Source organism: Bombina bombina, chromosome 4 (assembly GCF_027579735.1).
Source record: "Bombina bombina isolate aBomBom1 chromosome 4, aBomBom1.pri, whole genome shotgun sequence".
NCBI classification, from domain to species: Eukaryota; Metazoa; Chordata; class Amphibia; order Anura; family Bombinatoridae; genus Bombina; species Bombina bombina.
Window position 1 is genome coordinate 497,353,712 of NC_069502.1, and position 16,044 is coordinate 497,369,755.

A 16,044-nucleotide genomic window follows, 5' to 3' on the forward strand; every position below is an offset into this window, starting at 1 on the left:
TTTACTAACTAGTCTATCTAGTTAAAATAAATACTAACTTAGCTGTGAACTTAAAACTAAAACCTAAGATAGCTACAATGTAACTATTAGTTATATTGTAGCTAGCTTAGGTTTTATTTTACAGGTAAGTTTGTATTTAGTTTTAAATAGGAATTATTTAGTTATTAATAGTAAGTTTTATTTAGAATTATTTTAATTATATTAAAGTTAGAGGGTGTTAGGGTTATGTTAGGGTTAGACTTAGGGTTATGTTAGGGGTTAAAATATTTAGTGTTAGTGATGTGGGAGGCCAGAGGTTTAGGGGTTAATAACTTTAGTATAGTAAAATTTTGGGATGGTGGTGTTCCGCAGGATTTTTTAATGTAAAAAAGTGTGCCACGGCAAAAAAAAGGTTGCAAATCACTGGTCTAGATTACATTTGACTTTCAATGCTTCTTGTGGATGCTCTTTTTTTAAAGCTGCTGCCTTGTTTCAGATGGATACCCCAGATCCTTCCTTTAAATCCCAGGATGTGCAGAATTAGCTGCCCAAGTATGACTGGTGGGTTATTTATATTAAAGGCTGTCTTCTGTCTATATTTAGCTGTTCTTGCTTTTGAGTTTTTCCAATATTTTAACCCTTTATTTAACTTCTTTTCGGTCTTGCTGCCGTGAGCCAAAAACTGATGATTTGGCTAAAGTCCTGTGCAATAAGCCCACTTATGAAGTTACAAATCTGTGCTTTATATACACTGATTAAGTAGTTGGAGGATTATTAGCACCATCAATTTACTGCTGAACCTGAGTCTGTTACCATGCAAGATTGTAATGTTTCTGAAACAGAATCTGTTATTATAGAGGATGTTTTACCTGATTGCTTGACAGTGCCAGCCAGCTTCTGGCTATTTTAGATGGCGTGCTCAAGCTCGTACTTCCAGAAACCCTACATTCAAAGAAGTCCCAGTCAGCAACCAGAGATAGAGGTCATGTTATGTCAATTTCTTCTAGTTCTTCTACTCCGCCACAGTAGTATTGTTGGAGCATATCTCACATTTCAGCGACGCTTGGGTATGTGTAATTCTCAATTCATGGGCTGTGGATATCGTAACCATTGGTTATTTTTTATACTTTGCCAAAAAGCTTCCAGTGCGTCGTTCTGTTCAAACTCCGGTTCCAAAGGATGCAGAGAAGCAAGAAGTAATGCTCCAATATGTGTCTCGTATGCTTGAGGCTCAGGTCATTCAAGAGGTTTTTTCTTCAACAAGCCGGTTTTTAGGTTGTTTTTGATATAGAAAAGAGTCAGGCCATGGAGATGAATTCTGGATCTATAATCTCTAAATCAGTTTCTGAAACCTCGCAAATGCAAGATGGAGTCTCTGCTTACTGTGATCTCTCTCATACCCAAAGGTGCCTTTCTAGTTTCCATAGACAGGCAAGAGGCCTGTTTTCATATTCCAGTGGCACAACCTTTACAGAAAGTATCTCCAGTTTACAGTAAATGGCCAGCATTTCAGTTTGTGGCTCCTTCGCAAAGCTATTGATTTCATTTGTGGCAGAAATTTGAAAGCAAGGTAAATTTCTTCTACATTACCTAGACTACATACTTCTTGTGGCATCTTCAGAGCAACAATCAATACACAACACCCATACAGTCCAACAGATCTTAAGCAGTTTCAGTGGGTTGGTAAATCAAGAAAAAAGCCAGCTCAAGCCTTCTCAGTCCACAAGGTTTTTGGGTGCCCTCTTTAATACAGACAATAAAGACAAAATTCAGGAGCTGTATTTTACAAATTCATAAATATAAGATGTTGACAGTAAGGCAATGGATAAAGCTGATTGGCAAGCTCAACTCTACTATACATATGGTCAAATTGGCCAGATGGAGAGACAGACCAAATTCACTAAGATGGTTGCTGAAGAGTGAAAGTCTTTCTCAAGGAGTTCCTTTAACCAAGTCCAATTGTGTGAAGGTCATCATTGGATTCCAGCAGTACAGGCAGGGGCACAGTCTGTGGGCAAGTTCATGCTCAGGGTGTTTAGAATCAAGAAGATTCCAAACTTACAGCCAACATTTTGGAATTAAAATTGGGGTTTCAGGTCTTACGAGCCTTGCATTCTATCCTTCAGTATCAGCCAGTAAAGATTCTTTCATCAAGTATCGGAGAGGAACTAGATGTGGCAGGTAGTAACACGCATTTTCATATGGGATAAAAAAAACATATCCTATCTCACAGCAACTCACGAGCAGGAAAAAACATAATTTATGTAAGAACTTACCTGATAAATTCATTTCTTTCATATTACCAAGAGTCCATGAGCTATTGACGTATGGGATATACATTCCTACCAGGAGGGGCAAAGTTTCCCAAACCTTAAAATGCCTATAAATACACCCCTCACCACACCCACAAATCAGTTTAACGAATAGCCAAGAAGTGGGGTGATAAGAAAAAAAGTGCGAAGCATATAAAATAAGGAATTGGAATAATTGTGCTTTATACAAAAAAATCATAACCACCACAAAAAAGGGTGGGCCTCATGGACTCTTGTTAATATGAAAGAAATGAATTTATCAGGTAAGTTCTTACATAAATTATGTTTTCTTTCATGTAATTAACAAGAGTCCATGAGCTAGTGACGTATGGGATAATGAATACCCAAGATGTGGATCTTTCCACACAAGAGTCACTAGAGAGGGAGGGATAAAATAAAGACAGCCAATTCCTGCTGAAAATAATCCACACCCAAAATAAAGTTTAATGAAAAACATAAGCAGAAGATTCAAACCGAAACCACTGCCTGAAGTACCTTTCTACCAAAAACTGCTTCAGAAGAAGAGAATACATCAAAATGGTAGAATTTAGTAAAAGTATGCAAAGAGGACCAAGTCGCTGCTTTGCAAATCTGATCAACTGAAGCTTCATTCCTAAACGCCCAGGAAGTAGAAACTGACCTAGTAGAATGAGCTGTAATCCTCTGAGGCGGAGTCTTACCTGATTTAACATAGGCAAGATGAATTAAAGATTTCAACCAGGATGCCAAAGAAATGGCAGAAGCTTTCTGGCCTTTTCTAGAACCAGAAAAGATGACAAATAGACTAGAAGTCTTTCGGAAAGATTTAGTAGCTTCAACATAATATTTCAAAGCTCTAACAACATCCAAAGAATGTAACGATTTTTCCTTAGAATTCTTAGGATTAGGACATAATGAAGGAACCACAATTTCTCTACTAATGTTGTTGGAATTCACAACCTTAGGTAAAAATTCAAAAGAAGTTCGCAACACCGCCTTATCCTGATGAAAAATCAGAAAAGGAGACTCACAAGAAAGAGCAGATAATTCAGAAACTCTTCTGGCAGAAGAGATGGCCAAAAGGAACAAAACTTTCCAAGAAAGCAATTTAATGTCCAATGAATGCATAGGTTCAAACGGAGGAGCTTGAAGAGCTCCCAGAACCAAATTCAAACTCCATGGAGGAGAAATTGACTTAATGACAGGTTTTATACGAACCAAAGCTTGTACAAAACAATGAATATCATGAAGAATAACAATCTTTCTGTGAAAAAGAACAGAAAGAGCAGAGATTTGTCCTTTCAAGGAACTTGCGGACAAACCCTTATCTAAACCATCCTGAAGAAATTGTAATATTCTCGGAATTCTAAAAGAATACCAAGAAAAATGATGAGTAAGACACCAAGAAATATAAGTCTTCCAGACTCTATAATATATCTCTCTAGATACAGATTTACGAGCCTGTAACATAGTATCAATCACAGAGTCAGAGAAACCTCTTTGACTAAGAATCAAGCGTTCAATCTCCATACCTTTAAATTTAAGGATTTCAGATCCGGATGGAAAAAAGGACCTTGCGACAGAAGGTCTGGTCTTAACGGAAGAGTCCATGGTTGGCAAGATGCCATCCGGACAAGATCCGCATACCAAAACCTGTGAGGCCATGCCGGAGCTATTAGCAGAACAAACTAGCATTCCCTCAGAATCTTGGAAATTACTCTTGGAAGAAGAACTAGAGGCGGAAAGATATAGGCAGGATGATACTTCCAAGGAAGTGATAATGCATCCACTGCCTCCGCCTGAGGATCCCGGGATCTGGACAGATACCTGGGAAGTTTCTTGTTTAGATGAGAGGCCATCAGATCTATCTCTGGAAGCCCCCACATTTGAACAATCTGAAGAAATACCTCTGGGTGAAGAGACCATTCGCCCGGATGCAACGTTTGGCGACTGAGATAATCCGCTTCCCAATTGTCTACACCTGGGATATGAACCGCAGAGATTAGACAGGAGCTGGATTCCGCCCAAACCAAAATTCGAGATACTTCTTTCATAGCCAGAGGACTGTGAGTCCCTCCTTGATGATTGATGTATGCCACAGTTGTGACATTGTCTGTCTGAAAACAAATGAACGATTCTCTCTTCAGAAGAGGCCAAAACTGAAGAGCTCTGAAAATTGCACGGAGTTCCAAAATATTGATCGGTAATCTCACCTCCTGAGATTCCCAAACTCCCTGTGCCGTCAGAGATCCCCACACAGCTCCCCAACCTGTGAGACTTGCATCTGTTGAAATTACAGTCCAGGTCGGAAGAACAAAAGAAGCCCCCTGAATTAAACGATGGTGATCTGTCCACCACGTTAGAGAGTGTCGAACAATCGGTTTTAAAGATATTAATTGATATATCTTCGTGTAATCCCTGCACCATTGGTTCAGCATACAGAGCTGAAGAGGTCGCATGTGAAAACGAGCAAAGGGGATCGCGTCCGATGCAGCAGTCATAAGACCTAGAATTTCCATGCATAAGGCTACCGAAGGGAATGATTGAGACTGAAGGTTTCGACAAGCTGTAATCAATTTTAGACGTCTCTTGTCTGTTAAAGACAGAGTCATGGACACTGAATCTATCTGGAAACCCAGAAAGGTTACCCTTGTTTGAGGAATCAAAGAACTTTTTGGTAAATTGATCCTCCAACCATGATCTTGAAGAAACAACACAAGTCGATTCGTATGAGACTCTGCTAAATGTAAAGACTGAGCAAGTACCAAGATATCGTCCAAATAAGGAAATACCACAATACCCTGTTCTCTGATTACAGACAGAAGGGCACCGAGAATCTTTGTGAAAATTCTTGGAGCTGTAGCAAGGCCAAACGGTAGAGCCACAAATTGGTAATGCTTGTCTAGAAAAGAGAATCTCAGGAACTGAAAATGATCTGGATGAATCGGAATATGCAGATATGCATCCTGTAAATCTATTGTGGACATATAATTCCCTTGCTGAACAAAAGGCAATATAGTCCTTACAGTTACCATCTTGAACGTTGGTATCCTTACATAACAATTCAATAATTTTAGATCCAGAACTGGTCTGAAGGAATTCTCCTTCTTTGGTACAATGAAGAGATTTGAATAAAACCCCATCCCCTGTTCCGGAACTGGAACTGGCATAATTACTCCAGCCAACTCTAGATCTGAAACACAATTCAGAAATGCTTGAGCTTTCACTGGATTTACTGGGACACGGGAAAGAAAAAATCTCTTTGCAAGAGGTCTCATCTTGAAACCAATTCTGTACCCTTCTGAAACAATGTTCTGAATCCAAAGATTGTGAACAGAATTGATCCAAATTTCTTTGAAAAAACGTAACCTGCCCCCTACCAGCTGAACTGGAATGAGGGCCGTACCTTCATGTGAACTTAGAAGCAGGCTTTGCCTTTCTAGCAGGCTTGGATTTATTCCAGACTGGAGATGGTTTCCAAACTGAAACTGCTCCTGAGGACGAAGGATCAGGCTTTTGTTCTTTGTTGAAACGAAAGGAACGAAAACGATTGTTAGCCCTGTTTTTACCTTTAGATTTTTTATCCTGTGGTAAAAAAGTTCCTTTCCCACCAGTAACAGTTGAAATAATAGAATCCAACTGAGAACCAAATAATTTGTTTCCCTGGAAAGAAATGGAAAGTAGAGTTGATTTAGAAGCCATATCAGCATTCCAAGTCTTAAGCCATAAAGCTCTTCTGGCTAAGATAGCCAGAGACATAAACCTAACATCAACTCTAATAATATCAAAAATGGCATCACAGATAAAATTATTAGCATGCTGGAGAAGAATAATAATATCATGAGAATCACGATCTGCTACTTGTTGCGCTAGGGTTTCCAACCAAAAAGTTGAAGCTGCAGCAACATCAGCCAATGATATAGCAGGTCTAAGAAGATTACCTGAACACAGATAAGCTTTTCTTAGAAAAGATTCAATTTTTCTATCTAAAGGATCCTTAAACGAGGTACCATCTGACGTAGGAATGGTAGTACGTTTAGCAAGGGTAGAAATAGCCCCATCAACTTTAGGGATTTTGTCCCAAAATTCTAACCTGTCAGGCGGAACAGGATATAATTGCTTAAAACGTTTAGAAGGAGTAAATGAATTACCCAATTTATCCCATTCTTTGGAAATCACTGCAGAAATAGCATTAGGAACAGGAAAAACTTCTGGAATAACCGCAGGAGCTTTAAAAACCTTATCCAAAAGTATAGAATTAGTATCAAGAGGACTAGAATCCTCTATTTCTAAAGCAATTAGTACTTCTTTAAGTAAAGAGCGAATAAATTCCATCTTAAATAAATATGAAGATTTATCAGCATCAATCTCTGAGATAGAATCCTCTGAACCAGAAGAGTCCAAAGAATCAGAATGATGGTGTTCATTTAAAAATTCATCTGTAGAGAGAGAAGATTTAAAAGACTTTTTACGTTTACTAGAAGGAGAAATAACAGACAAAGCCTTCTTTATGGATTCAGAAACAAAATCTCTTATGTTATCAGGAACATTCTGCACCTTAGATGTTGAGGGAACTGCAACAGGCAATGGTACATTACTAAAGGAAATATTATCTGCTTTAACAAGTTTGTCATGACAATTATTACAAACAACAGCTGGAGGAATAGCTACCAAAAATTTACAGCAGATACACTTAGCTTTGGTAGATCCAGCAGGCAGTGATTTTCCTGTAGTATCTTCTGGCTCAGATGCAACGTGAGACATCTTGCAATATGTAAGAGAAAAAACAACATATAAAGCAAAATAGATCAAATTCCTTATAAGACAGTTTCAGGAATGGGAAAGAATGCCAAATATCAAGCTTCTAGCAACCAGAAGCAAATGAAAAATGAGACTGAAATAATGTGGAGACAAAAGCGACGCCCATATTTTTTAGCGCCAAATAAGACGCCCACATTATTTGGCGCCTAAATGCTTTTGGCGCCAAAAATGACGCCACATCCGGAACGCCGACATTTTTGGCGCAAAATAACGTCAAAAAATGACGTAACTTCCGGCGACACGTATGACGCCGGAAACGGAAAAGAATTTTTGCGCCAAAAAAGTCCGCGCCAAGAATGACGCAATAAAATGAAGCATTTTCAGCCCCCGCGAGCCTAACAGCCCACAGGGAAAAAAGTCAAATTTTTGAGGTAAGAAAAATATGATAAATCAATGCATAATCCCAAATATGAAACTGACTGTCTGAAAATAAGGAAAGTTGAACATTCTGAGTCAAGGCAAATAAATGTTTGAATACATATATTTAGAACTTTATAAATAAAGTGCCCAACCATAGCTTAGAGTGTCACAGAAAATAAGACTTACTTACCCCAGGACACTCATCTACATGTTTGTAGAAAGCCAAACCAGTACTGAAACGAGAATCAGTAGAGGTAATGGTAAATATAAGAGTATATCGTCGATCTGAAAAGGGAGGTAAGAGATGAATCTCTACGACCGATAACAGAGAACCTTATGAAATAGACCCCGTAGAAGGAGATCACTGCATTCAATAGGCAATACTCTCTTCACATCCCTCTGACATTCACTGCACGCTGAGAGGAAAACCGGGCTCCAACTTGCTGCGGAGCGCATATCAACGTAGAATCTAGCACAAACTTACTTCACCACCTCCCTTGGAGGCAAAGTTTGTAAAACTGATTTGTGGGTGTGGTGAGGGGTGTATTTATAGGCATTTTAAGGTTTGGGAAACTTTGCCCCTCCTGGTAGGAATGTATATCCCATACGTCACTAGCTCATGGACTCTTGTTAATTACATGAAAGAAAAAAGTTCTTTCAACTGAGTGATGTCTAAAAAGAGATGTTTTCCTGCAGATCATGAGGAGATGGTTCCTTCTGGAAATAGACCATATGGCAGATCATCACATTTATCAAGTAAGCCACTTCTTCAGCAGGTGTCCATTACCAGGCAGTCTGGGGCAAGAAACATTTGGCCAGAATTGGAGTTTCCATCTAGCCTATGGGTTTCCTCCACTGGCACCGATTCCATTGCTTCTGCACAAAAACCTGAGAGATAAGGGGATGTTTATCTTGATAATGCCTTATTGGCCAAGAACACCATGGTTCTCTCTTCTGCTTCAGCTAGCAATTCAGCAAGCTTGGTTTCAACAAAAATTCCAAGCATTCTCAGCTATGGTCCAGTTTTTCATTCTTGTCCTTGTTACATCTGGCAGCTGTGTGGGTGAGGTTTAGTAGTTTGAACATTCTCCTCCAGTTTTTCAGACTCTGTTACAAGCAGAAAAATTAACTACTTCAAAAGCATATTATAGGATTTGGGAAGTTTTCTCTACTTGGATGTCATTAAAGAAATTTCCACTGGAAGATATTTAGGAAGATATTTAGATTTCTCAGTTGCTTCAAGTTCTGCATGATGGTTATGAATACGGCCTTTTTACATATACCTTTCAAGTTTTAGCTATTTCTGCAATTTCCGGTGTCAAATGGGCTCAGCATCTCATTGTAGTCCAGTTATTTAAGCCCTAGCACAGATTCATTGTCCTGATTCAGACTTACCACTTTAATTGAATGTCTTAATGTCAGCTCCATTTAAACTTTTGAAATTAGCATCACTATGAAATTTAACTTTGAAGACTGTGCTTCTAGTAGCAATTACCTCAGCTATACGAGTATCAGAGTTAAAAGCCTTACCAAAGTGGTTTCAGACTTCCATTCCTCTAAAGACATTGTTCTACTATCTTTTTGTTCAACTGCAAAGCAGGTTGATGTGAAACCATTTTATACCTTAGTTCTGGTACATTGTCTCCATTACTTGATTAGACTTAAGAATTCAGAAGAACGGATATATTGCTCTTCCGCTCTGGGATAGGAAAGGTCAACCTCCAGCAAAATTATTTCTTCCTGGTTTACACAATGTATCTCTAAGATTTTCTAGTTGTTTTATTTATACTGGTTCCACCTGGGCTCAGGGCACACTCCACAAGGACAGTCTTCACATCCTGATCATTTCAAAATTTTACTATTTCAAATATCTATCAAGCAGCTGTATGGAAGACTCCACACATTTGTCACATTATAAGCTGGATGTCTTACAATCATCCTTTGCTAAATTTTGAATAAAGATTCTGAGCTCCTTTTGTTAGTTAAATAAATTTATATTTTTGCATTTAAATTTTGTTTGTTTCATGTTTTCCCACCCATATGGTCCTTACGATATCCTGCTTGGTATTCTCTCACCTGGTAAGTATTGGATAGGTTGGCAAAGATAATTAGAAATGAAATCATAAAAACAGACATTTTCTATATCTTAGCCTATAATTTAGACAATACTTACCAGGGTTCCCACCCTTTGTTGCCTCTGCGTACCTATGTTATCCAGAACTAGAAATGAGGATGGGTAGCTTAGATAAGGGTTATATAGGTAAAAATGTTGTGGTTATTTCTGTCCATGTCCCTTTGTTGAGGGATCTCACCTGCTAAGTATTGTCTAGGTTATAGGCCAAGATCTAGAAATTTCTGTTTTTAGGATTTGATTTCAATTTTTTAGGCTCATGGGGATAGCAAAGAATGACTTTAGGGGAACTAGAATTATTTGCAGGATGCTGAAATAGTTAAAGGGACAGTCAAGTCCAAAAAAACTTTCATGATTCAGATAGGGCATGTTATTTTAAACAACTTTCCAATTTACTTTTATCACCAATTTTGCTTTGTTCTCTTGTTATTCTTAGTTGAAAGCTAAACCTTGGAGGTTCATATGATAATTTCTTAGACCTTGAAGGCCGCCTCTAATCTAAATTAATTTTGATAGTTTTTCACTACTAGAGGGCATTAGTATTTTATATAGATAATATTGAGCTCATGCACGTGAATTTACCATGGAGACAGCTCTGATTGGCTAAACTGCAAGTCTGACTAAATAACTGAAATAAGGGGGCAGTATGCTGAGGCTTAGATAGAAGGTAATTAGAGGTAAAACGTGTATAATTATAACTGTGTTGGTTATGCAAAACTGGGGAATTGTTAATTAAGGGATTATCTATCTTTTTAAACAACAAAAATTCTGGTGTTGACTGTCCCTTTAATTCTGATGACAGATTCTTGTTTCTAAAGAACATTTGCATGGGGAATGGAACATAGACATCTTCCAGACCAAAGTAGCAATACTGGGACAACCCATAATAGAACAATTTAAACAGAAAAGAGGTTGATGCTAAAAAGCTTATTCTTATCTCAGTATAAAATATATATATATTTTTTAAATTTCTTTTTATTGAGGATTATGATAAATATAACAAAAACAAATAGTCTTGTCACAAAGGTTACAATGATACTGCATAAGAAGACAGAGAGCATATACAATGGCAAAGCAAAATGTTCCAACCAACCCACTGAATTAACAAAACCATATCGGAATAAGACATTGCAGTGGATCCTAGATGAAATCCTCATTTTAACAATTTTATAACGTGTTAGACTGACTAGTGAGAAGTATTTAGGCCTTATGGTCTAGAAATATAAAATATGACTTGTAGCCAGATAGGCAGCTCTCTATGAGCTTCAAAAGCGTATATATAAATGAATATTTAGTAAGGGGGGGGTATCTCAGAGTGGTCAATAACAATCAGCGAGTAAGCACTGCTTAAAATGTAAGTTATTGAGCTAGAATGCATAGCTTAATGCCTAATCTTAAGGATATTATAAATGCTGAGCAACAATGGCGGAGTTTTAGCAAATGTTTAAGAGGCATAACATCCCTCTAGCAAGGAATATATAATACAAAACGTTTAGTAAAATATGGCTTGAAAAAGGTAATACCTAGTATCACACATGTTTTAGCATGACCAGATTTGTGGGTACATGGGATAGTAGGAAGAATGTGCAGGTCAGGAGACTTAAAGATAAGAGGTGCATCCCTTAACTGCTTGGGCTAAGTGCTAATTATGTAATATAGTATGGTGATGATCACTAATTACTAAGGGAACATAGATCCATGGTATATAATGAATCAGTATAAAATATTTAATATATAATACAATTGACAGTTTTACATATAATAGTTAAAAAACGGATGCATCCATATGTTAAGTGTACAGGTTATAACATCAAAAACATGGTATTGATGTCGTACCCAAAGTCCATACAAACAATTGATAACTCCTTGATAAAAAGATATATTCTTATTGGATTTGTATCAGTCCCGTAATATGCTTGGAGGTGTTCAAATAATGGTTATATAAAACAATGTTCTTAGACTCACTGTTACAGTGTGGCAAGATGGCCGTTAGTATCCTTCACTGTTTCTTTGATCACGTGATACCGGTGGACCAATCACAGGTCAGATTTACCGGCCAATGAAATTCATCGCTCCGGATTTAAATTCTTTGTAGTTGTATTGGATTTGATTGAGGGTCCATTCCAACTCCGTGTAATCTTGTCAGTGTAAACACAATACAGGTAGCCCTCAGTTTACGCCGGGGTTAGGTTCCAGAAGGAATGGTTGTAAATTGAAACCCAGTTTATAATGTAAGTCAATGGGAAGTGAGGGAGTTAGGTTCCAGGCCCCTCTCAAAATTGACATAAGTAACACCTAATACATTATTTTAAAGCTTTGAAATGAAGACTTTAAATGTGAAACAGCATTATTAACCTAATAAAATAGATTGTATCATCATCAAACTAAGTTTAATAAACAAAAACATTTGCTAAACCACACCTAATAAAATTATCACACAAACACAGACTGTATCATCATCAATCTAAGTTTAATGAACAAAAACAAAATAATCACACAACAGACTGTATCATCATCAAACTAAGTTTAATGAACAAAAACGTTTTTTTTACTTGCCTTTTTCTGCAAACAGTTCTCAGCATTGAGTCTGCAGCTAAGAGAAGTGGCTGATAGATCTTGTTCCTTTGAAAGCGGATCCATTGATCATGTCTGGCTTGCTTTTCTTTGCATGTGTTTGCTGCAACACAAGCGGACAGCTCCACCTACTGGCTATTTTAATGTATGCATGTGCTAATGCTTGCAATAGCAGTCAATGCTTTTCAATAGCAAAAAAAAGGGCGTTATTCTGAAACTGCGCAAATTGAACCGTCGTAAACCGAGGGCCACCTGTATACGGTTTGGCACCCTGGAAAAGTAATATGATCGTCTGATACGTTTACTTATATGTATAGGTTCTTCATGTGGCTTACTCTGGATAAATATTTTCTTAGTTAAAAATGGTTTGTAATAACCTTAAAGTGATGGTCAATTTTACACTATTGATCATTACAATTCGAATCCACATGTATTTTTAATCTAAATCGCATATATTAACTGTACCTAATGTTATTTCAAAATATATATATACTTATTTTATGTGCTTACTCGTTACGATCATTGCTCCTCCCCATGAATAACTTCCTTGAATTTGCTTCCTCCCGGCGACAGATCTACCCGCCCCTCCCCACGTCACTGCCCTGGCATTACAGCCTTCATTACGCTGTACACGCATGCGCATGTTAAATAAGGATGCTGCACGATATAAGAACAGTATGCTTATAAATATAGGGTGTAATCAAAGAGTACAGCAAATTGAATAAGAAAATAAAAAGACGTACATAAAGTTGCTTTGAATATGGTCCGGAATACAATGTATCCAATTTGCCTAGCTTGAAATTGAACATGCGCAAAAATCGCGGTGAGACAGAGGTTAGGATGCGATTCCGGAGCTAGGGCATGCGCAGAATTGACTAAGGGTGTATTGACTTAGAGCTGATTCCCCGAGTGGCCTGTACTGTCATTGGAGAATAAAAACACGTGACTGCTGAAAAAACAATGGCGGACGATCGACGGGAGGAGGATGAATATTAGTAAGGTAGGAAAATAATATAAGATATCGCACAAAGTATAATGAATATGGCGAAATGATGAATGAAAGTCACATTATTTTTGTAGTTCAATTAGGATCGCAAGATGTAGTTAGTCATACTTGACCATCACTTTAATCCCATCCAGCCTAAATTCACAGGTGTTTATTAAAAGCAATGTAACTCCTTCAGCAGCTTCTACGCGTTTCAGCCCTCAGGCCTTTATCTTGATACAATATCAATAGCATGTTTTTTTGTTATAACCTGTACACTTAACATATTAATGCATCAGTTTTTTAAATATTTTATACTGGGATAAGAATAAGCTTTTTAGTGCCAACCTCTTTTCTGTTTCAATTGTTGTATTTACCGCTGTTACGGCTAGATTACGAGTTGTGCGTTAAGGTAAAAAAAGCAGCGTTAAGAGGTCCTAACGCTGCTTTTTTACGCCTGCTGCTATTACGAGTCTTGAAGGTTTAGGGTCACCGCACACTTCTTTGGCCTTACCGTAAAACGACTTACGTAAACTTCGTAATGTCTTTTTTTCTATGGGACTTCCATAGCGCCGGTATTACGAGTCTGTCCTGGGAGGCCAAAAAGTGAGTGGTACACCCTACCCCGTCAAGAGTCCTAACACATTTAAAAGTCAGTAGTTGAGTTTTATGGTACAACGCTGTAGTTTAAAACTCATAACTAAAGTGCTAAAAAAGTACAATAACACCCATAAACTACCTATTAACCCCTAAACCGAGGCCCTCCCGCATTGCAAACATTAAAGGACATTTTTTAACCCCTAATATGCCGCTCCGGACACAGCCGCCACCTACATTATATTTATGAACCCCTAATCTGCTGCCCCCAACATCGCCGACACCTACATTATATTTATTAACCCCTAATCTTCCACCCCCAATGTCGTCGCAACCTACCTACACTTATTAACCCCTAATCTGCCATCCCCAACGTCGCCGCCACTATAATAAACAAAAAGTTCAATCCTATTGGCTGATCCAATCAGCCAATAGGATTGAGCTCGCATTCTATTGGCTGATTGGAACAGCCAATATAATGCAAGCTCAATCCTATTGGCTGATTGCATGAGCCAATAGGATTTTTTCTACCTTAATTCCGATTGGCTGATAGTATTCTATCAGCCAATCAGAATCTAAGGGACGCCATCTTGGATGATGTCACTTAAAGGTACATTCATTCGTCGTTAGTATGTAAGATGAAGAGGATGCTCCGCGTCGGATGTCTTGAAGATGGAGCCGCTCCGCGTCGGATGGATGAAGATAGAAGATGCCGTCTGGATGAAGACTTCTGCCTGTCTGGAGGACCACTTCTCCCGGCTTCGTTGAGGACTTCGGCCCGGTTGGATGAAGACTTCTGCCGCTTCCTTGAAGATGGATGTCGGATCTTCAGAACAGTAAGTCGATCTTCAGGGGGTTAGTGTTAGGTTTTTTTAAGGGTGTATTGGGTGGGTTTTATTTTTAGGTTAGGGACTTTGGGCCGCAAAAGAGCTAATTGCCCTTTTAAGGGCAATGCCCATTCAAATGCCCTTTTCAGGGCAATGGGGAGCTTAGGTTTTTTTAGTTAGGCTTTTATTTGGGGGTTGGTTGTGTGGGTGGTGGGTTTTACTGTTGGGGGGGTTGTTTGTATTTTTTTTACATGTAAAAGAGCTGAATACTCTGGGGCAATGCCCTGCAAAAGGCCCTTTTAAGGGCTATTGATAGTTTAGTTTAGGCTAGGGTTTTTTTTATTTTGGGGGGGCTTTTTTATTTTGATAGGGCTATTAGATTAGGTGTAATTAGTTTAAATATCTTGTAATTTGTTTATTATTTTCTGTAATTTAGTGTTTTTTTAACTTTAGCTAATTTAATTTATTTAATTGTTTTTAATTTAGTAAATTTATTTCATTATAAGGTAGTGTTAGGTGTTATTGTAACTTAGGTTAGGTTTTATTTTACAGGTACTTTTGTATTTATTTTAGCTAGGTAGTTGTTAAATAGTTAATAACTATTTAATAACTATTCTACCTAGTTAAAATAAATACAGACTTGCCTGTGAAATAAAAATAAAACCTAAGCTAGCTACAATGTAACTATTAGTTATATTGTAGCTAGTTTAGGGTTAATTTTATAGGTAAGTATTTAATTTTAAATAGGAATAATTTAGCTAATTATAGTAATTTTATTTAGATTTATTTAAATTATATTTAAGTTAGGGAGTGTTAGGCTTAGACTTAGGTTTAGAGGCTAATACATTTAGTATAGTGGCGGCGACGTTGGGGGCGGCAGATTAGGGGTTAATAAATGTAGGTAGGTGGCGGCGATGTTAGGGACGGCAGATTAGGGGTTAATAAATGTAGGTAGGTGGCAGCGATGTTAGGGACGGCAGATTAGGGGTTAATAAATGTAGGTAGGTGGCGGTGATGTTAGGGACGGCAGATTAGGGGTTAATAAATTTAGGTAGGTTGCGGCAATGTTAGGGACGGCAGATTAGGGGTTAATAATATTTAACTAATGTTTGCGAGGCGGAATGTGGTGGTTTAGGGGTTAATATGTTTATTATAGTGGCGGCGATGTTGGGGCGGCAGATTAGGGGTTAATAAGTGTAGGTAGGTGGCGGCGACATTGGGGCGCGGCAGATTAGGGGTTAATAAATATAATGTAGGTGTCTGCGATGTCGGGGGAGGCAGATTAGGGGTTAAAAAGTGTAGGATTAGGGGTGTTTAGACTCGGGTTAATGTTAGGGTGTTAGGTGTAGACATAAAATGTGTTTCCCCATAGGAATCAATGGGGCTGCGTTACTGAGTTTTATGCTGCTTTTTTGCAGGTGTTAGACTTTTTCTCAGCCGGATCTCCCCATTGATTCCTATGGGGAAATCGTGCACAAG

General features: G+C 38.1%; 1 protein-coding gene across 1 annotated transcript in view; it reads left to right on the forward strand.

Annotated features, from left to right (window-relative positions):
* PRIM2 (DNA primase subunit 2) overlaps positions 1–16,044 on the forward strand; it is a 513,890-nt gene that overhangs the window by 214,024 nt on the left and 283,822 nt on the right. The gene's annotated exons all lie outside the window — the stretch shown is intronic.